This window comes from Pleurodeles waltl, chromosome 8 (genome assembly GCF_031143425.1).
Source record: "Pleurodeles waltl isolate 20211129_DDA chromosome 8, aPleWal1.hap1.20221129, whole genome shotgun sequence".
Classification (NCBI taxonomy): Eukaryota; Metazoa; Chordata; class Amphibia; order Caudata; family Salamandridae; genus Pleurodeles; species Pleurodeles waltl.
Window position 1 is genome coordinate 1,498,542,687 of NC_090447.1, and position 21,267 is coordinate 1,498,563,953.

Sequence of the window (21,267 nt, forward strand, 5' to 3'; positions counted from 1 at the left end):
GGTAATGTGAAGCATTGCCAAAGGCATGGGAAAGGAAATGTGTATTGTGGAATCAAAGAACTTTAGAATGTTAGTGTAGGTTAAAAGGTCCGATGACAGTTGCGCTGTCCAGCAAGACCGAAACGTTCATGTACTGTATTGCTGCTAGAAAAAAAATCCATAAAGTCTCTTGTTCTCTTAGACAATTTAATCGTATTACTATGTCATGTGTGTGCCCCTGAAAGTGCAAGCTCAGGCAGTTGGATAAATAAACAAAATGATTACATCACTGCTGCAGGGGTGCGGAATTTAATAAAATATGTACTTGTCCATGGGACAGGTTGCTCCGTAAATCTACTTGTACTGTTAAAAAAACAAATCCACTTGTAAATGCTCAACAGATGTTCGCCTGAGCAAATCTAGACATGCATATTTGCTCGTGCTAAAATGTGGTTAACAAATATTTTCTAGAAATAAAATTTCCTAGCATATTTCTATACACTTTTGTGAATTCATGAAAGCTGGACATCTTTTAGACAAATTTTATTTTTTTACTTTTTTCCAATGTTTGCTATAATGGTGAGGGCCTGGCAGGTCCCACAAAGTTTTACAAAAACTATGTCAAAACAAGACATACATTGACCAAACCAAAAGGCTGGCCACCGGTGTCGGGCCCATTGGCTTTGCCAGTGATTTTCATGTTTCACATACTTTTGTTGAAACTGACTGCACTGATTTTTCCGGTATGAATATTTTCTGGGGGAACACTGGCATACATCAACACATTGTACTAGATGATGCCTGAAAGAAATAGTACGTAACGTTTCACCGTAGTTTAGCAATATTTTTTTTTCTGATTGCAGTTTTGTGAGCTATTCATTTGAAAGCAAAGACTCCTCAGTCTTGCTTCAATCTTCTGCAAATATTTGCATCTAATCCAAGAGCATTCTGGGAGCATTGTACATAGCCTCTTTTATTTTTTTTTATTTTTTTTTTAATACTGGGACTACCAGCAGTGTAGTCCAAGCTTACTTTACTTAGAGTGCTCATCCTAATAATAAAGGCTTTGCATTAATTACAGTTTTGAACAGTATTATCGTATTGACACAAATATGACCTTAATTGAAGACCATACCCATCCCTGATCCATAATGTGGTACTGTAAACTGGCAGCCAAAGGGTTTGTACAGCAGGGGTTTGGGCCTACTTGTTTCAAGGACAAAAAAAAAAAAAAAACATGAACACTTGTCCTTGACCCCAAACCATATCTCCTGGGAGTCAGGCTGTAAGAATTCCACACCCTTGCTGCTGGGCGTAGGACAGGTACTTTTTGTGTAAGCACACAACTTCTGCCCAGTAAAAACCTGCTTTATATTACCAGCTCCCAACATGTGGTCAAAGCCAAAACCCCTCGATTGGTGGTTCTCTCATAATTGTCTGGCAACAGCTGTGCTGCCAAGCTAGAGCATAAAAAAGGGAAAAATTGACACATTTTAAGTGTAATATTTTATTACACAAGATGCACAAATCCATCCACGTTGGTTCCCTGCACATTGGCACACTACTGCTTCATACGCCTTCTTAGAAAATTTACCTATGCTGAATAGCTGTAATGTTTAAGAGATGCTCAGTCGTTGACGTGCTCTGGGCCTTGCATATGGCCTTCTGTTTGTGCCCCTGAATATGTCAACCGTTACTACCTATGCAAATGGAAATGTGCGGTTGACCTGTTCTAGATATTATGCTCATGGGCACTTTTAATAAATGTGCAGTAGTATAATCAACGAGGTATTCCTGGCATTAACGAAAAAATTAATGCCCACCAGAACTTCATTTTAAGCTCGGTGCTGAAGAGTCAGGTTTTTAAGGTTTTCCGGAATGTAAGTTTGCTGGAGATGGACCTGATCAAAGGAGAGAATGTGTTACATTTTTTTTTTTTTTTGCTGCCAAGGAGGAAAACGTCCTGTCTCTCAAAACTAGTGTGTTTTGATGCAAGTATTCCTCAAAAGATATTATAGAGGATGAGCATAAGGAATTAGACTGAACATAATTCCTCATGAAATACAAAAAGTACCTAAACAATGGTTTTGAGACATTAAGTAGGAACGAGTGGCAAGACTTAGTGGGAAATTCTGAGAAGTAGGATACAGAGTGCTGATAAATTCGTAATCTAGGGTGAGAAGATAATCCGTTATCGAAAATGATATGAGGGTTTCTAGCCTGTTCCCCTCGGAAGTGGGGCTTCCTAACTAAGGGAGCCACCACAACTCGGGCCTAGTGATGTAGTTATCACCTAAGCGTATGATCTCAGTTTTATTCAGAGCTGAACTTCAAATGATTGTAGTTAATCGAGGAGGTGACTTCCTATAAACCGGAATTAGGCTAGTTGAATATGCAGGGAGCTGGATTGCAGATATATGCTAACTTTCCATTGAGTATCGTCTGGAAAATGTCGAATGAAACTCTTCTTTGATCAGGTGAGCAATAGTCCAGCAAAGAGTAGAGTGTAGGACGTGGAGCAAATCCCTGAAGCACTCCTAGTTAGAGGGTGCCATGGAGGATGAAATGGAGAGACCTGGGCTGCATGTGGGGACACACCCACTCACACTCACTCTTTAGAAGAATGTAATGAGGCTGTTAAAGGCACCAGGATAAGTTCTAAAGAATGATTGCTGATCCTTCTGTGCCAGTTCATCCAAGGTGTCAACAAGTTCGGATTGTGCCATATCCCTGTTGAAAACTGGCTTTTTAGCAGTCCAAAATTCAATGTGTTTTGCTAAAGGAAGAGAGCTAAGAGATTACCTGTGACTTTGTCACTTTTGCTGCCTGAGGAGCTTGTATAATTGACCAATAGTTGGCCAAAAACCAAGGGTGGGATGAAGATTCCTTAAAATTTTTAGTTAAGATAACTTTTCCCCACATGTGGAATAGTAATAGTAACAGTGGATACTGATCTATTAGACAACTCAGTGAGAGGATCTTTAACCTGATGAGAGAGTTTAAGAATGTTGCAGGTCAAGTATCTAAAGGAGATCCAAAAGTGACTGCAGTTTAAAGGAGTTTAATTGGCCTTAGCACGGAAAGAAGGGGGCCATATTTGTGGATAGAAACTTTACACTGCACTCTGCATTAAGTGTAAGGGGGTTTGATTGAGGGAGAGGGTTGTGGTGTTTTTCTCTCTCTCTGCTTCTCCCCTCCTGTCTCAAGATGCTGAGTGAATGAGGTATTTTACACAACATCCTCAAAAAAGGTGTTTTCTCTTGACCAGTTTGTATTAATGTTTTTTCTTAAAATTTACATAAAACCTTTTGAGCACAATTTTGGAATGAAACTCCCAGTTTCAATCAGAGAAGAGTGGCAGCAGGTGCATGCAGCTTGTTTATCTGATTGTTGTGGCCTGCTGCAGGGCACAACAGCCTCCTACCCGCACCCTAGGCTTGTTCATGGTGCAGCTCAAAAGAATTCCCTCCGAGGACGGGATTAGATGCACCACATGCTGTGCCTGCAAATAACAATAAATTGGGCTGACTTTTTGACTTACTCGGACTAACTCTCCACTGAGAATGCAGCAGCCTTTGGGTTCTGCAGCAGTTTTTGGGTTCTGCAATGGCTGCAAAATTGGCTGAGGCATGTTGAGCTACTTTATCCATTAATGAAAGGGTGCACCAGTCTGCCTGTTACCCGTCAGGCAAAGGATGATTTCCAACCCTTTCTATTTGACCACACCTGGAGACATGTTTTTTTTGTGGCTCCCACATTCCTGGTTTTGTTTGCCCAGTCCTCAAGAGCCCCTTGTCGTCCGAAGCAGTCCGTCACCTGTCCAAAACCCCATATATGGTGGTCTTGAAGAGAGCAGATAGTAGCACCCAACAGGCCTAACTCACCCACACGTCCAAATCTCCACTGCTGTGTAGTCCTCTCTGCTTCCTGTTTGACCGCAACTGTCTGGTTGCTGCTGCCTTCAGCAGTCCTTTCTAATCAAATCAGATTTTTAGAGCTTGGCTAAACACCTGTGAGGGGAATCCAAGTGCTGAGAGCAAGCTGTGAAGTTAAGTTGAACAGCCAGGTCTTGAGTCCTTTCCTGAATTCCAAAAGAGGCTCAGGTGCGCAGGTAAAAACGGGGGGGGAGGGGTCGTTCCAGGACTTTGCCAGGACTTTGCCAGTAGGTGTAGGAAAATGCAACTGTTGGCATGGTTACCCCCCCACTTTTTGCCTAGTGTTGATGCCAACTTTGTAAGTGTGCTGCGACCCTGCTAACCAGGCCCCAGTTGCAATGCTATTTCCCTAAAACTGTAACTTTGTTTACCTAATTGGCACAGCCCTGGCCCACAGTTAAGTCCTTTGTACAAGGTACCCCTGGTACCAAGGGCCCTTTGACCACGGAAGGTTCCTAAGGGCCGCAGCATGTATTATGCCACCCTAAAGGACCCTTCACTCAGTGCATGCACACTGCCTGGAGAGAAGACAGTCGACATGGCACTCCCGTCTGGGTGCCCTGACCCTAAACCACTGCCTATGGCATAGGTAAGTCACCCCTCTAGCAGGCCTTACAGCCCTAAGGCAGGGTGCACTATACCACAGGTGAGGGCATAGCTGCATGAGCACTATGCCCCATACAGTGTCTAAGTCAATTCTTAGACATTGTAAGTGCTGGTTAGCCATACTGAGTATATGGTCTGGGAGTTTGTCATTATGAACTCCCACCACCGTAATGGCTACACTGAATTCTTGGATGGTGGATATCAACTTTCTCAGCACAATAAACCCACACTGACACCAGTGTGGGATGTATTGAAAAATGCACACAGAGGGCATCTTAGAGATGCCCCCTGTATGTTATCCCAATGTGTAAGGCTGACCGATCTGTGCCAGCCTGCCACTTCCAGACGAGTTTCTGACCACATGGGGTGAGTGCGTTTGTGCTTCACACCTCTCCCCCCCCCCCCCCCCCCCTCTGCAGGAACTGTAACACCTGGCGGTGAGCCTCAAAGGCTCAGGCCTGGTGTTACAGTGCCCCAGGGCACTCCAACTAGTGGAGATGCCACCCCCTGGACAAGCCGCCACTTTTGGCAGAAATTCCAGAGGGATAATTAGACAATAGGGCTAGGGATGTGCGTTCCTCTCCAAAGGGAGTGGGCACAAGGAGGGTGTAGCTACCCTCGGGGACAGTAGCCATTGGCTACTGCCCTCTTAACCATAAAAACGCCCCTATATTTTGTATTTAAGGGCTCCCTGAACCAATAGACTTAGATTCCTGACGACCTCAAGTAAAGAACTGCTGAGCTGAAAAGCCCGCAGAGAAGAGGAGACAACTGGCTCGGCCCCAGCCCTACTGGCCAGTCTCCTGCTTCAGAAAGCTGCACAAGAAGCAGCAACGCGTTCTACAGGATCGGTGACCCCTGAAAAGCCTCCAGGGGACTGCCTGCATCACCGAGGACCAAGAAACTCCAGTTGACAGCAGACCTGTATGCCCAGAAGAAAAGGCAACCATCTGTAAAGGGACTCTCACTTCGCTCCAGAAGCGCGAGAACAAAACTGCTCTGCTCCGGACGTCCCTGGCCCACTGTCCAGAGAAACCATCCACCTAGAGAGGACCCCCAGGCGATTCCGACCAAGTGTCCACCCTGGGCTGACCTCTCCACCCCTCTACGACAACACCTGCAGAGGGAATCCCGAGGACCCCCCGACCGCGACTGAAGATATGATATCCGATGCTTGGAGAAGCACTACACCCACAGTCCCCAGACTCGAGAGAAACTGGCCACTAGTGTAGCAGTTACCAGCAGGCGACCCTTCTCCCTGTCCAGTCAGTGGTTTTCCCGAAAAGCCCCCCTGTGCCCTGCCTGCAGTGCCTAAGTGACCCCCCCAGGTCTGCCTATTGAGTACCATTGGGAACCAGACGCCCTGTTTGCACCTTGCACCTGGCCACTGAGGATGTGTATTTGGTGTCACCCCTCTCTCCCCCCCCCCCCCCCCCTCCAAACTAAACCCCCACCCCCAAGTGCTCTTCTAAACCGCACTGGTCTGCCCTCCGACAACACAGGTACTTACCTGCAAGCCGATCGGAACCGGAGTACCCCCTGTCTCCATAGGCGCCTGCATTATTTTGGCTCCTGTTTGACCTCTGCACCTAACTGGCCCTGTGTTGCTGTGTGTTTGGAGCTATCTTGAACCCCCAACGGTGGGCTACCTATGCCCTGAAGATTAAATATGCAAGTAGAGTACTTACCTCCAAAACTGCATTGTACTTTCTTCCCCCAGAAACTGTTGAAAATTGTACTGTCCACTTTTTTTTTTTTTTAAATAGCTTTTTACCATTTTAAGAAACTGAACATTGCTGATTCCTTTCAAATTCCTGATTATACCTATGCAAAGTGCCTTTCATTTAATGTACTTGCCTCCTAATTGTCTTGTGGTTCTAGAGATTAAGAAAGAATATTTTGCTATATACATTTCCTATAGATCTGGAGTTAAGTCATTGAGTGTGCTTCTCTTATTGTCTGTGTGTACAACAAATGCTTAACATTACCCTCTGATAAGCCTAAGTGCTCTACCACACTACCACAAATATAACATTAATATTATCTATTGCCTCTGTCAAGCCTCTTGGGGAACCCCTGGGCTCCATGCACACTATACTTCATTTTGATATAGTATATACAGAGCCAGCTTCCTACAGCAGACGTACTGAGCCCACACCCTTTTACAACTGCTGGTCATGGGTAGCAAATAGAACAGAAATGCATGTTGCCATCAGTTCTACCAAGCACATGGGGGAAGGCAGCGGTACTACTTCCCGTTGGCGCTGCTTGCTAACTGTCATTTGGAATCGTTTTTGTCACATGGGTGTTTGTACTGTTTCCCTGCGAACAGGCTGTAGACCACCCAGCTGAAATGGAGGAATGAGAGCATCAAATGACTGGACCACATATGGAGAATAGGTGAAAGATCATGCCAATACACGTCTAGAGACAACAGATCAACATTACAAGAAGTGAGTTGTAGGACTTTTAGATGCATTTTCTTGTGTTTACCGATTCAGGACTCGGGCAGTTGCACCCAGCTACCTCTGCATCCTATGACAAGTTGACTATGTGGTCATTAAGGTTCTTTATGGCAGTTGCCAGCACGAGCAAGGGAAAAAACTAGCTCACCAACAACTGGTGCGGGTGGGGAGACTCCTCCTGTGCTTTGTATTTTGCAGACTGATAGTGTTGTATTCTTCTCCTGCACAGCAGTGGGGAAGCTTGTGTCCTTATGCTGCCCAGCAATTAGAACATGCTTTCTGATGGATACAACTACCTGTGGATTCCTCACCTAATGAATACTCCCATGGCGCCAGCATTCAACGGAAATCTTCTTCCTAGTCTCTGCACGTCGACGAGGACGTCATTCCAGCCACGCGACGCCGTCTGACGTCATACAGGCAATAAGAGGTCCTCGACGACGTGCCGACGTCAGTTCCCTTTTTTCCGTGCATTCGAAACGGTTATCTTCGAGGGAGCAACTGTTACTTTCGTGGTTACAGTGTATTTTTGCTGCGTAGTCCTTCGCTACAGTAAGAATGTCGCAGAGAAAGTCTGGTTTTAAGCCTTGTCGTGAGTGTGGGGGCAAGATGTCCGTTACGGACCCTCACTCCGACTGCCTTTGGTGTTTGAGCTCCGACCACGACGTCGCGACTTGCGATTCATGCCAGCACATGAATCCAAAGGCCCTCAAGGAACGTGAGGCGAAGTTGTTTATGGCGAAGTCGAAAAAAGAAAAACATCACAAGAAGTCTTCTTCACCAAGGCATCGGCGTCATCGAGACTCCCGGCGCCGTAAAGAATCACGGCGCCATTAAAGGAAGGAGACTCGTTCTAGGTCTTCGGATCGGCGCCGAAGGGCTTGGGAGGTCAGTCCCACGGTCACGCCGCATCCATCGACGCCGTTGCCCTCTCCGGCGTCACCGACTTCACCTGGACAGGCGTCGGTGATTGAAGTGGTGCAGCCTCAAGTGTTGTCTCCGGCGTCTCAGACGTCGAGGCCGGCTTCGGGGTCGCCTTCGAGACAGGCACCCCAGTATCCGGCTTTCCCCACCCCTGGAGCCGATAGTACCGCATTCCTAAATGCGATGTATACCATCTTCCAACAGATGGCTCCAGGGGGTGCTCCAGCTGGCCCTTTGGCCTTTTCTTTGGGTGATCCTGCGCCTCTACGGCCGGCACCCTTTATGCCCTTTCTCCCTTTTGGGAACGTGGGCTCGGCGCCGGTGTCTGCGCCGGTGGCTGCTCCGGTGGCTTCAGAGGGATTGGCCCCGGAGATTTCCATCCCGTCGACGTCGGGATTTCGTCCTGTGACTCCGTTGGGTCCATCCTCTCCGAGTGCTCTTTCATCGGTGCCGAAGTTACCTGTGGTGCCGGACGTGGCGTCGGTGGCTTCTGAAGATCGGCGCCGATCTTCGAATTCGGCGGAGGCATTGTCGACTCCGCGTATCGAGCATAGGCTTCATTCGAGGAGACGTGCTCTCCGTTTATTAGAGGAGCAGGAGTACCAAAGAGTCCTGGAAGAAGGAGAACTAGAGGACTCGGGTGATGGACTGCATGGTCTAGAGACGGCCAGTGGGCTGGACACTTCCCCTGAGTGGGATCTTTCGTCTCCAGGGGAATACACGGAGGAGGCTGCTTCCTTTCACGCAGTGGTACTGAAGGCGGCTAGTTTTCTGGACCTGCCTTTGCCGGTGGTAGAGGCAAAACAGAACATTTTGACAGAGGTGCTACATCCGGCCTCGGCTGCGGCGGAACCACTCTTGCAGTTTAATGACGCTTTGCTGGATCCGGTGCTAGAGGTGTGGAAGAGACCAGTATCTTCCCCAGCGGTTCACAGAGCCGTAGCCAGGAGGTATCGAGCTGCACCAACTGACCCTGGCTTTCTTTCTAGGCACCCTACACCGGAAAGCTTGGTGGTGCAGGCCTCCTGTTCATCCAAATCAGCGCCTGGTTCGTTCCCGACGGTGCCTGGAGACAGGGACTCGAAGAAACGATGCGCAGTCCAAGAAGATTTTTTCGTCCTGCAGTCTGGCGTTGAAGGCCACCAATGCAACTTGTATCCTGGGGAGATATATTCATGCTCTTATGGATGACATTTCCTCATCATTTACGGAGCTTCCCCAGGGTCTTTTGGATGTTGTTTGAGCTTGCCCAGGCTGCCGCGACCCAGATTATTCAGACTGGGCTAGACACAACCGACTCGGTGGCCAGAGCGATGGGCACAACTGTGGTGGCAAGGAGGCAGGCCTGGCTCCGTAACTTGGGGTTTTCTGCGGATGTGCAGTCAACCTTATTGGATCTCCCTTTTGATGGGGACAAGCTGTTTGGGGCCAAGGCAGATTCGGCCTTGGAACGTTTTAAGGAGAGCAGGGCCACAGCTAAATCATTAGGGCTCCAAGCTCCTTCTTCCTCTGCCTCTTCCAGATTTTTCAGGAGGTTTCGTGGATTTGGGCGTGGCTCTTCCTCCTTTTCCTTTCGGGGGAGATACCAGCAACCTGCTTCTTCCCATCCCTATAGATCTTTTAGAGGGAGAGGTAGGGCCCGCACCAGAGGAGCCTCTCAGCAGCACTCTGCCTCTTCCTCATCCTCTGGAGGGGTGCAGCAGGGGAAGCAGCCTTAGGCTTCCACCATTTCCCACTCACTCCTCTCCTGTAGGGGGAAGATTACAGCATTTTCTCCGCAAATGGAAGACTGTTACAACGGACACTTGGGTTCTCAGTATTGTGGGAAAAGGCTACACCCTTCCCTTTCGGGAGTTCCCGCCCCTCATCCCGCCCCGCCCATCTTATTGTTCAGAAGAACACCTCCTGTTGCTAGAACAGGAGGTTCAAGTCCTCCTTTCAAAGGGCGCGGTGGAGTTGGTCCCAGAGCAGGAAAGGGGTCGAGGTTGTTACTCAAGGTATTTCCTGATTCCCAAGAAGGATGGTCGGTTGAGACCGATCCTGGATCGGAGGATCTTGAATTGGTTCCTCAATCAGGAAAAGTTCAAGATGCTGACCCTAGCACAGGTGCTTTTGGCGTTGAACAAAGAAGATTGGATGGTGTCTGTCGACTTGCAGGATGATTACTTTCACATCCCGATACTCAAGTCGCACAGGAAGTATCTCCGGTTTGTGGTAGGGTCGCAACACTATCAGTTTGCGGTCCTCCCGTTTGGTCTTACTTCAGCTCCTCGAGTCTTCACGAAGGTGATGTCAGTGGTTGCGGCAGAGCTCAGAAGGAAGGGGATAGCAGTATTCCCTTACTTGGACGACTGGTTGATCAAAGCCAAGTCTCCGGAGCTTGTGTCGCATCATCTGCAGTCAACAACCCAGCTGTTGTTCGACCTGGGTTTTTCGGTGAACGAGCCCAAATCTCACCTGGAGCCCTCTCAGTGCCTCCTGTTCATAGGGGCAGTACTGGATACGACATTGGGTCGAGCCTTTCCTCCGCCTCAGCGGATCCAAGATATTCAGGAATTGGTTCCAATGTTTCGAAATGGAGCGGTAGTTCCAGTCCTCAAGGTCCTTCGTCTGCTCGGTCTGTTTGCCTCCTGCATTCTGTTGGTCACGCATGCTCGCTGGCACATGAGGGCTCTTCAGTGGTGCCTCCGAAGGCAGTGGTCTCAACACAAAGGGGATCTAGAAGGTGCTGTCAAGATCTCCAGAGATGCTGCTGTGGAATTGAGGTGGTGGATTGCGGGCAACAATCTTTCACAAGGAAAGCCGTTAGCGCAGTCGCCACCAGTGGCCACGGTCATAACGGATGCTTCCACTCTAGGGTGGGGAGCTCATCTGGGGGATCTGGAGATCAAAGGCCTTTGGTCTCCAGAGGAACAGATGTTTCATATCAATCTGTTAGAGTTACGGGCTGTACGTCTGGCTCTCAAGGCCTTCCTCCCTTCCCTTCGTGGTCAGTCGGTACAGGTCCTAACGGACAATACTACCACGATGTGGTATATAAACAAACAGGGAGGAGTAGGGTCGTACCATCTCTGCAGAGAAGCTCTTCGACTATGGTCCTGGGCAGAGGACCATCAGATTTGTTTGGTAGCAAATCATCTGGCCGGGGTCTTGAATGTACGTGCGGACAGTCTCAGTTGCCAATTCTCGGCCGACCCCGAGTGGCGTCTCCATCCAGATCAAGTCCGTTTAATCTTCCAAAGTTGGGGGTTTCCTCGGGTAGATCTGTTTGCCACTCTGGAGAACGCGCATTGTCCGTTATTCTGCAGCCTCCAGTATCCGATGCAGGGAGCGTTGGGGGACGCGTTTCAAATAACCTGGTGCGGCCAGTTGTTTTACGCGTTTCCTCCCATACCCTTGATTCCTCGAGTATTGAGGAAGATTTGGCAAGACCGGGCCCAGGTCATCTTTATAGCTCCGGATTGGCCAAGGAGGGTGTGGTACTCCGACCTTCTCCAACTCCCAATGTGCCCTCCGCTCCGTCTCCCTCTCAGGGCAGACCTCCTCTCGCAGTCGCAGGGGCAGGTTTTACACCCCAACCTCCAGAGTCTGCACCTACATGCCTGGAGATTGAACGGGGCAACCTGAGTTCCTTTTCTCTTCCGCCTGATGTAGTGGATGTTATATTAGCGGCCAGGCGACACTCCACTAAATCTATCTACGCTAATAGGTGGTCTAAATTTGTGACGTGGTGTGGAGAGAGGCAGATTAATCCTTTGCAAGCTCATTTATCGGACGTTTTGTCTTTTGCTCTGTTTCTAGCGCAGAAAGGCTGTGCAGTGGCTACCATTAAGGGTTATTTATCGGCCTTGTCAGCCTTCATATGTCTTCCAGACCAACCATCGTTAAATCCCCTATTGTTATCAGGTTCTTGAAAGGTCTTCTAAATAAATATTCTCCAAAACCATTCGTTATGCCGCAATGGGATTTGTCCCTGGTCCTGTCTTTCCTTATGGGGGCCCCTTTTGAACCTATGCATTCTTGCCCCTTAAGGTATCTGGTTATGAAAACAGTCTTCCTGGTAGCTATAACATCTGCAAGGAGAGTGAGTGAGTTGCAGGCCTTGTCGGTAAAGCCCCCTTATACAACTTTTTATGGGGATAAGGTGGTGTTGAGGACCAAGGCTGCTTTCCTCCCGAAGGTTGTTTCACCTTTCCATTTGGCTCAGACAATTACTTTGTCCACGTTCTATCCTCCGCCTCATCCTTCCAAAGAGGAAGAAAGACTGCACCGGCTGGACCCAAAGAGGGCGTTGAGTTTTTTTATTGATAGAACAAAGGATTTCAGGCTGGAGGATCAGCTGTTCATTGGATACGTGGGCAAGAGGAGAGGAAAGGCAGTCCACAAGAGAACACTATCCAGGTGGGTTGTTCTTTGCATTAAAATCTGTTACTCTTTGGCAAAGAAGGATCCTCCTGAGGGCATTAGAGCTCATTCCACCAGAGCTAAGTCGGCCACTTCGGCCTTGGCCAGAGGTGTTCCTGTGGTCGACATCTGCAAGGCCGCAACTTGGTCGTCCCTTCACACTTTTGCGAAACATTACTGTTTGGATTCTGAGGTTAGAAGGGACGGCCATTTTGCACGGTCAGTGCTGCAGGATTTCTTGGTTTGACCATTTAGGCACCCGCCACCGGGCGTGGTACTGCTTTGGGACTCTATTCATTAGGTGAGGAATCCACAGGTAGTTGTATCCATCAGAAGAACGAGTTACTTACCTTCGGTAACGACTTTTCTGGTGGATACATTAGCTACCTGTGGATTCCTCACGGTCCCACCCGCCTCCCCGTTGCCTTTCTGGTCTTACCAAGTAATCCTTGAGTGCGCTCCTCTTGGTCTTCAAGGTTGCAATAGATGTTGTATATATGGATATTTGTGTATATTTATCTGTATATATATATATATATGTATATATCTTTGTGTATATACATGATTTGCATATATTTGTTGGTTTAAAAAAAAAAAAGTTATATTAAATTTACAGCTATTCATTGCAATGTTGTGTGTTTTACAATGTTATGGGATGTTACCTTGCTCTTTCATTGCATTGGATTGTTGTTCTCATGCACGTAAAAAATGTTGGTGCTGACGTCGGCACGTCGTCGAGGACCTCTTATTGCCTGTATGACGTCAGACTGCGTCGCGTGGCTGGAATGACGTCCTCGTCGACGTGCAGAGACTAGTAAGAAGATTTCCGTCGAATGCTGGCGCCATGGGAGTATTCATTAGGTGAGGAATCTACAGGTAGCTAATGTATCCACCAGAAAAGTCGTTACCGAAGGTAAGTAACTCGTTCGTTAGGTTGTTGGACTTTGATGTTCTGATGGATACAACTACCTGTGGATTCCTCACCTAATGAATACTCCCATTGCGGCAGCATTCGACGGAAATCTTCTTCCTAGCTTCTGCACGTCGACGATGTCACAATTGCCCACGCAAAGCCGTCTGACGTCATTCAGGCAATAAGAGGTCCTCGCTGACATGCCGACGTCAGTTCCCTTTTTCCGTGCCATTTGAAACGGTTATCTTCGAGGGAGCTACTGTTGCGGTTCGACAGTTAGTGTGTTTTTGGCTATTTTTACTTTGAGACATTACAATGTTGCAAAGAAAGTCAGAATTCAAGCCCTGCCGAGTGTGGAGGCAAAATGTCTGTAACAGACCCACATTCTGACTGTTTGTGGTGTCTGAGTTCTGACCACGATGTTGACCAGTGCGATTCTTGTCAACGCATGAATCCGAAGGCCCTGAAAGAACGTGAGGCCAAACTTTTTCTTGCAAAATCAAAGAAGGAGAAAAGATGTCACCGAAAGTCGTCGTCACCGAAGTCACATCGGCGTCATCGGGACGCCTGGCGCCGTCGAATCTCTGTGCCGGTCGAGCAGGGAGAGGTCTCGATCGAGGTCACCTTCGACTCGACGTCAGAAGACTTGGGAAGTTAGTCCCACTGTCTCTCCCCAGCCGACGCCACCGTTACCTTCTCCGACTTCGCCCATGTCATCAGTTAATCCTCCTTCAGTGTTCGAGGTTCCACAGCCTCAGGTGTTTTCTCCGTCTATGCAGACGTCGAGACCGGCGTCTGTCGCCTTCGAACCAGGCACCTCAGTACCCGGCTTTCCCGGCCCCTGGAGCTGATAGTACTGCATTCTTGAATGCGATGTTCTCCATCTTCCAACAGATGGCTCCAGGTGGTGTACCGGCTGGTCCTTCAGGCCCTTTGGTCTTTAACATGGGTGCTCCGGCTCCACTTCGACCGGCACCCTTTATGCCCTTTCTTCCCCTGGGAAACCATGGTGCCTTTAGACCCGGCGTCTGACGGATCCGAAGATCGGCGTCAGGCTTCGATGTCTGCTGACGCCATGTCGACGCCGAGGATAGAGGAGAGACTGCATTCGAGGAGGCTTGCTCTTCGCCTCCTTGAAGAACAGGAATACCGGAGACGAGCTTTGGAGGAAGGGGAGATTGAGGACTCTCGTGAGGGTCTGCATGGCTTGGACACTGCTAGTGGCCTGGACACCTCTCCTGAATGGGACTTGTCATCACCTGGGGAGTACACAGAGGAGGCAGCCTCTTTTCATTCAGTCATTAGAAAGGCGGCTGACTTTCTGGACCTCCCTTTGCCAGTGACTGAGACCAAGCCTAATATCTTAACGGAAGTGCTGCATCCTGCCTCTACATCTGCAGAGCCACTTTTGCCTTTCAATGAGGCACTACTGGACCCCATTATGGAAGTCTGGAAGAAGCCGGTGTCTTCTTCGGCCGTGAATAGATCTGTGGCTCGGATGTATCGTGTTGCACTGGCTGATCCAGGCTTTCTTTCTTTCCAGGCATCCAACACCTGGAAGCCTGGTGGTTCAGGCTTCGTGCTCAGCTCGATCTGCTCCTGGGTCCTTTCCAGCTGTGCCCTCGGATAGACTCTAAAAAGATGGACATGTCATCGAAGAAGGTTTTCTCGTCATGTAGCATGGCTTTGAAGTCCACCAATGCTACATGCATCTTAGGGCGATACATTTACGCCCTGATGGACGAGATAAAATCGACGCACACAGAGGTTCCTCAAGAATTATTGAGCCTGGTCTCTGATGCTCAGGCAGCAGCAACCCAGGTTATTCAATCTGGGTTGGATACATCTGACTCGGTTGCTAGAGCAATGGGCACTGCTGTGGCTACGAGGAGGCAGGCCTGGCTTCGTAGCTCTGGTTTTTCCTCTGATGTGCAATCGACCCTCTTGGACCTTCCTTTTGATGGTGACAAACTTTTCGGCGCCAAGGCGGATTCGGCCTTGGAAAGGTTCAACGAGTGTAGGGCCACTGCCAAGTCGTTGGGCTTGCAAGCCACTTCATCTTCTGCTTCCTCCAGATTTTTTAGGTTTCGAGGATTTGGTCGTGGTTCCTCCTCCTCCTTTCGAGGAAAATTCCAGCAACCCACCTCTGCTCTCTCCTATAGATCTTTCAGAGGGAGGGGTAGGGTCCGTACCAGGGGAGCCACTCAGCAGCACTCTGCCTCTTCCTCATCCTCTGGAGGGGTGCAGCATGGGAAGCAGCCTTAGGCTTCCGCCAGTTTCTTATCACTCCACTCCTGTAGGGGGGAGGTTACTGAATTTTCTCCACAAGTGGGAGGTCATAACATCATACTCCTGGGTTACCAGCATTGTGAGAAAAGGCTATACCCTACCCTTTCGGGAGTTTCCACCCCATCCTGCCCCGTCCTTCCTATTGTTCAGAAGAACACCTCCTTTTGCTAGAACAGGAGGTTCAAGTCCTCCTTTCAAAGGGCGCGGTGGAATTGGTTCCAGAGCAGGAAAGGGGTTAGGGTCGTTACTCGAGATACTTCCTGATTCCCACGAAGGATGGTCGGTTGAGACCAATCCTGGACCTGAGGATCTTCAATTGGTTCCTCAAACAGGAAAAATTCAAGATGCTGACCCTAGCTCAGGTGCTTTTGGCGCTGAACAATGGAGATTGGATGGTGTCTGCAGACTTGCAGGATGCTTACTTTCATATCCCGATACTCAAGTCGCACAGGAAGTATCTCCGGTTTGTGGTGGGGTCGCAGCACTATCAGTTTGCGGTCCTCCCGTTTGGTCTTATTTCAGCACCTCGAGTCTCTTCACGAAGGTGATGTCGGTGGTTGCAGCGGAGCTCAGAAGGAAGGGCATAGCAGTATTTCCTTATCTGGACGACTGGTTGATCAAAGCCAAGTCTCCGGAGCTCGTGTTGCATCACCTTCAGTAGACCACTCAGTTGTTGTTCGACCTGTGTTTTTCGGTGAACGTGCCCAAATCTCACCTAGAGCCCTCTCAGCGCCTCCTGTTCATAGGGGCAGTACTGGATACAACATTGGATCGAGCCTTTTCTCTGCTTCAGCGGATTCAGGACATTCAGGCGTTGGTTCCAATGTTTCGAAGTGGAGCGGTTATTCCGGTCCTCAAGGTCCTACGCCTGCTCGGCCTGTTTGCTTCTTGCATACTGTTGGTCACTCACGCTCGCTGGCACATGAGGGCTCTTCAGTGGTGCCTCCGAAAGCAGTGGTCTCAACACAAAGGAGATCTCCAAGGTTCGGTGAGAATCTCCAGGGATGCTGCCACGGATTTGAAATGGTCGGTTGCGGACGGCAATCTTACCCGAGGAAGGCCGTTCTCGCAAGCTCCGCCTGTGGTCACGGTAATAACGGATGCTTCCACTCTAGGGTGGGGAGCTCATCTGGGGGACCTGGAGATCAAGGGCCTTTGGTTTCCAGTAGAACGGATGTTTCATATAAATCTGTTAGAGTTACGGGCTGTACGTCTGGCTCTCAAGGCCTTCATCCCATCCCTTCGCGGTCCGTCAGTTCAGGTCCTGACGGACAATACTACTGCGATGTGGTATATAAACAAACAGGGAGGAGTAGGGTCGTACCTTCTCTGCAGAGAAGCTCTTCGGCTATGGTCCTGGGCAAAGGACCATCGGATTTGCTTTGTAGCAAATCATCTGGCCGGAGTCTTGAACGTACGTTCGGACAGTCTGTTGCCATTTCTTGGCAGATCACGAGTGGCGTCTCCATCTGGATCAAGTCCGTCTAATCATCCAGATGTGGGGGTTTCCTCGGATAGATCTGTTTGCCACTCGGGAGAACTCGCAGTGCCTGTTATTCTGCAGCCTCCAGTATCCGGGACAAGGAGCATTGGGGGACGCGTTTCAGATGACCTGGTGCAACCAGTTGCTTTACGCGTTTCCCCCCATACCCTTGATTCCTCGTGTATTGAGGAAAATTCGCCAAGACCGGGCCCAAGTTATTTTAATAGCTCCGGATTGGCCGAGGAGGGTATGGTACACGGACCTTCTCCAACTCTCACTGTGCCCTCCGCTCTGTCTCCCTCTCAGGGCAGACCTCCTCTCGCAGTCGCAGGGGCAGGTTTTACACCCCCCACCTCCAGAGCCTGCACCTTCATGCCTGGAGATTGAACGTGGCAACTTGAGTTCTTTCTCTCTCCCGCCTGATGTAGTGGATGTTATCTTAGCGGCCAGGCAACACTCCACTAAACCTATCTACGCTAATAGGTGGTCTAAATTTGTGGTTTGGTGTGGAGAGAAGCAAATTGATCCCTTACATGCTCACTTATCAGATATTTTATCTTTCGCATTGTCTCTGGCACAGAGGGGTTGTGCAGTGGCTACGGTTAAGGGATACTTATCTGCCCTATCAGCCTTTCTTTGTCTTCCAGACCAGCCTTCTTTATTCAAATCCCCTATAGTACTTAGATTCTTGAAAGGTCTGCATTCTTGCCCCATAAGATTATTGGTCCTAAAGACGGTTTTTCTGGTTGCAATTACTTCTGCAAGGAGAGTGAGTGAGTTGCAAGCTCTGTCTGTAAAACCCCCTTATACATCTTTTTATGGGGATAAGGTGGTGTTGAGGACCAAGGCTGCTTTCCTACCGAAGGTTGTTTCACCCTTTCATATGGCTCAGACGATTACTCTTTCCACGTTTTATCCTCCGCCTCATCCTTCAAAGGAAGAAGAGAGACTTCACCGCTTAGATCCAAGGAGAGCACTAAGCTTTTATATAGATAGAACGAAGGATTTCAGGCTGGAGGATCAGCTCTTCATCGGGTACGTGGGAAAGAGGAGAGGAAAGGCAGTCCACAAGAGAACACACTCCAGGTGGGTTGTACTTTGCATTAAAATGTGTTACCCTTTAGCAAAGAAAGAACCCCCTGATGGTCTAAGAGCTCATTCCACCAGAGCGAAGTCTGCCTCTTCGGCCTTGGCTAGGGGTGTTCCTGTGGTTGACATCTGCAAGGCCGCAACTTGGTCATCCCTTCTGACCTCGGAGTCCAAGCAGTAATGCTTCGCAAGAGGTCAGAAGGGATGGCCATTTTGCACGGTCAGTGCTGCAGGATTTCTTGGTTTGACCATTCAGGCATCCACCACCGAGTGCGGTACTGCTTTGGGACTCTATTCATTAGGTGAGGAATCCACAGGTAGTTGTATCCATCAGAAGAACGAGTTAATTACCTTCGGTAGCGACTTTTCTGGTGGATACATTAGCTACCTGTGGATTCCTCACGGTCCCACCCGCCTCCCCGTTGCCTGTCTGGTCTAACCAAGTAGTTCTTGAGTGTGCTCCTCTTGGTTTTGAGGACTTGTACATATTCTGTATATATGTTCCTATGTATATATGATTGATCGCATATTCATTTACTTGTTTAAAAAAAAAAAAGAGAATAATTAAGTTCTTAAGATGTATTTATTTGGAATTTCATTAAATATTGCTACTTGTTCATTTATCTCAATGGCCTATTATTCTCAGGCACGTAAAAAAATGTTGGTACGGACGTCGGTGAGGACCTCTTATTGCCTGAATGACGTCAGACGGTGTTGCGTGGGCAATTGTGACGTCCTCGTCGACGTGCAGAAGCTAGGAAGAAGATTTCAGTCGAATGCTGGCGCAATCGGAGTATTCATTAGGTGAGGAATCCACAGGTAGCTAATGTATCCACCAGAAAAGTTGTTACCGAAGGTAATTAACCCGTTCTGCAGGCAGGCTCTCCTACATTGGGTTCAGTCCAAGAACATCCTATTTTTCAGCAGGTAGGGCATGATCTTAGTACTGAGAAGTTGGCTTCCCTTCTATCGATTATCAGTAAGGTGGCAAACTTGTAGGATTAACCCCTGCCTGCTTCAGAAATCAAGTCTTACCGCTTGAAATATTTATTCGGTCATCTCCAGCTGAGGCTGGAGACAGGGGGATGGTCATCATAGTCCAACTCTGTCCGATCCAAAGTTTTTATCACGTTGGTCTCTTGAACCTCGTGGAACAGGAATTCTCATCTTAACAGTGCCGGAATTCTTTCCCCTCATGTCCTCAGTCAATCTAAAATGTTTTGCATCATAAGACTCAAGGAGTTGACCTGGAAACCTCTCACTATGCACACCCCTTTCTGCATGCCTCTTGACCTAAGTATGACCCACCTGTTGCGGTAACTGGCTGGTCTTGCTGCCACTCGCTTACCAGACAGTATGAAGGGCCATATTTTTCAGTTAGTTAAGGATGGCTACAAAGCAGCTAAATAAGTTTTGAATACAGATTATTGTACCTCAGAGATTTCAGTCTGTGAATTCCAGCATAGTCATGAAGTGAATGGAATGGTGGATGCTTTCCATGTTATTATTTGGTGATGTGCAAGTGAATTTGATTGATAGTATTTGCTGGTGAGCAACTTTGGGAAGGGTGATACCTCCTCAAGCTGGTTGACCCTTTCATGTAACCTTGGGGGTGAGGTTATTTGCCTCTGATGTTTTGGGGTCCATTGTACTGTGGCTCTGCAAAACTAGGATAGATACCACGTCTTCATTACATTCAGTGGCAGTGATATTGTGGAGTCACAGGTGTCTTAGGAAGGTAGTGTGATGCCGCACAAGCTGAGAACTTATCAGTTGCCTACCAGTAAAATAACAAATTGTCCTCCCAGTGCTTCACGTTGCTAAAGAAAAGAACTTTAATATGCATGCAGAGCTTACTAATACAACAGGCCACAGGCACACTTTAAGAACACTAGCTCGTACACCAGTAGATTGAGTCCTGGCCATCCTCGCCCCTTGGCGCCCTTTGTTTCCGGGGTATTCCTACTTAGTGCTAAACAGGCTCAGATTACCTTCTTGATATAGTTTGTGTGCTCAGTTATTTTAAAACTGTCTCCATTCTGTAGTTTTCGCAGCAGCAGTACCTCTTTCCTTTTTCAGCAGGGGCCCACAGCAAGTGTACTTGTGGTCTCTTTCAGGAGGAAACCCTCCTGCTGGAGCTTCCTTCTGTGTTTATCATGGCTGTGTACGGCACAGTGGAGGTTGTCTCTATATCCAGAGTCCTAGCAGGTGTTTGAGGCACTGTCAACTGTGCAGTTCCATAGTTGATGAAAGGCCATCTTTTGGGCTTCTGTGAGTTGAGAGTGGACGTTGAGTTGAACAGTCCTGTTCCGATTCAGCACAGTCCTTGCATCCCCATAATAGCGCCTCAAGCACAGTTTTTCGAGCCTGCTCGGACACACTTGTCTGCACCACTAATGCAAGAAATTTCAGCCATGCTGCTTTAGTGTCACAGCTCCGTTCGCTTAGGTACACTTCTTTGGTGTAGCGGCACAGATTGCGTGGCCATGCTACTATGGTGATAACAGCACAGTTTGCTCTGGTGTGGTTCTTGATCCACATCATGTCTGGAACTGGTCGGGAGGACAGGCAGTTGCAGATAGCTGTCATCGCCTCCCTTGATTGGTAGACTGACAGCACGGGGGTGGGAGGTGCTAGCTTCTCCTGCTCTTTAGAACTGTCACACCACTGCATAGTTGACAGTGCCCCACTGCAGAGTTGGCAGGCTTATCCTCTCTCTCAGTAGCAAGTCTGTTTCAAGCTGCCACATGTCAGAGGAGCAACTCCTTGTAGCAAGGCAATGCTCTCACCTTGTGAGATCTGGCTATCTGGTAGATATCGGCTCTGGTTGCACAACAGTTCTCTTGAGTATTCTGCAGAGCCCTCCCTCCCTTCCTCTGTCAAAGAACTTGGAGCTGGAGCCATAAGTGGATCAGTTACCCCATTTGTATCCAGCCAAAGAAAATGTGATGTGTATTCTCTATCTGCTCTCTCAGAACAAGGTTGAGTCTGTCCTCTTCATCAGTCTTCTCTAGTCTGTTCTACAGACACAGGGTTTGTGTAGAGCAGGGTTTTCACCAGCTTGCAGTACTCGCAGCAGTGGCACTAAGCAGTGTGAGCTTTCTGCATGTGGCTGTCAACAGTTTTGTTGATCAGTGTTCAATCAAAAATAAGACAATTATCTGGCGTTTTACTGTGAAT

At 48.5% G+C, this 21,267-nt stretch overlaps 1 protein-coding gene across 3 annotated transcripts in view; it reads left to right on the forward strand.

Moving 5' to 3' along the window:
- Window positions 1-21,267, forward strand: part of MAEL (maelstrom spermatogenic transposon silencer) — a 999,863-nt gene that overhangs the window by 123,150 nt on the left and 855,446 nt on the right. The gene's annotated exons all lie outside the window — the stretch shown is intronic.